Below are 1325 nucleotides of genomic sequence, written 5' to 3' on the forward strand. Positions count from 1 at the left end.
CCTTGGGGAGCCAACAGGACACTTTGGGGTGGTCATCGGGTCCAGGGACACCTTGGGGAGCCTGGTGGCCACGGGGACACCTTGGGGAGCCCATGGGACACTTTGGGGAGGTCACCGGCCATGGGGACATCTCAGAGAACCCTTGGGGATCCTGGGAGCCCCAGGAACACCTTGGAAAGGCCACCAGGGACACCTTGGGCAGGCCACCAGGTCCAGGGACACTTTGAGGAGGCCACCAACCATGGGGACACCTTGGGGATCCTGATGGCCACGGAGACACCTCGATGAGGCCACCAGGGACACTCTGGGGAGGCCACAAGTCATGGGGACACCTCGGTGAGGCCACCAGGGACACTTTGGGGAGGCCACCAGCCATGGGGACACCTTGAGGAACCCATGGGACACCTTGAAGAACCCATGGGGACACCTGGAGGAGCCCATGGGACACCTTGAGGAACCCATGGGACACCTTGAAGAACCCATGGGGACACCTGGAGGAGCCCATGGGACACCTGGAGGATCCTGATGGCCACAGGGACACCTCAGGGAGCCCCAGGAACACCTCGGGGAGCCCAGGAGGTCCAGGAAGGGGGGACAGAGGGGACAGAGGGGACAGAGGGGACAGAGGGGACAGACACCACCCACCTCATACTTCTTCATGCAGCTCTCCACCTCGGCCTGGGTCAGCTGCGTGGAGTAATCCTCCTCGGGCGGGTCAATCCACGAGGCTCGGTTGCGCTTCCTCCCTTCCTCCTCTCCCTCCTCCTCCTCCCTCCTCCTCCTCCTCGCCAGCCCCGCCGGTTCCGCCGCCCCTCCGGGGCTGCCGGGCCGCGCTTCGGCCTCCTCCTCCTCCTCCTCGCAGAGCTCGAAGACGGCGGCGGGGTCCATGCCCTTCTCCACCATGGTGGGGCTGCCCTCCTCCAGGAAGGGCTCGTCCTCGGGGCCAGCGGGCTCCGCTCGCCGCTCGCCGCGCTCGATGAAGCTCACCTTCTTCAGCTTCAGCCCGCAGTCCAGCGCGCCCTCCTCCTCCGAGTCCGAGCCGCGCCGCTCTTCCTCGCCCGCCTCCTCCTCCTCCTCCTCCTCCTCCTCGGGCACTCCGCAGCCGCCGTTCAGACACTTCTTCTCGCCGCGGGGCCCCTCCGGGGGGGGCTGCGGGGGTCGCCGCGGGGCGAGCAGGCAGAGCAGCCCCTGGGCGAGCTGCCGGAGGCCGCGCAGGGTCAGGTCCCCGCGGCGGAGGCGGCGGTACAGGTGAGGCTGCGACACTTCGCGAACGTTCTGCAGGAACTGCCGCGTCAGCAGCAGCGTGGCCAGCATCTGCGGGGACA

Source organism: Parus major, unplaced genomic scaffold (assembly GCF_001522545.3).
Source record: "Parus major isolate Abel unplaced genomic scaffold, Parus_major1.1 Scaffold1111, whole genome shotgun sequence".
NCBI classification, from domain to species: Eukaryota; Metazoa; Chordata; class Aves; order Passeriformes; family Paridae; genus Parus; species Parus major.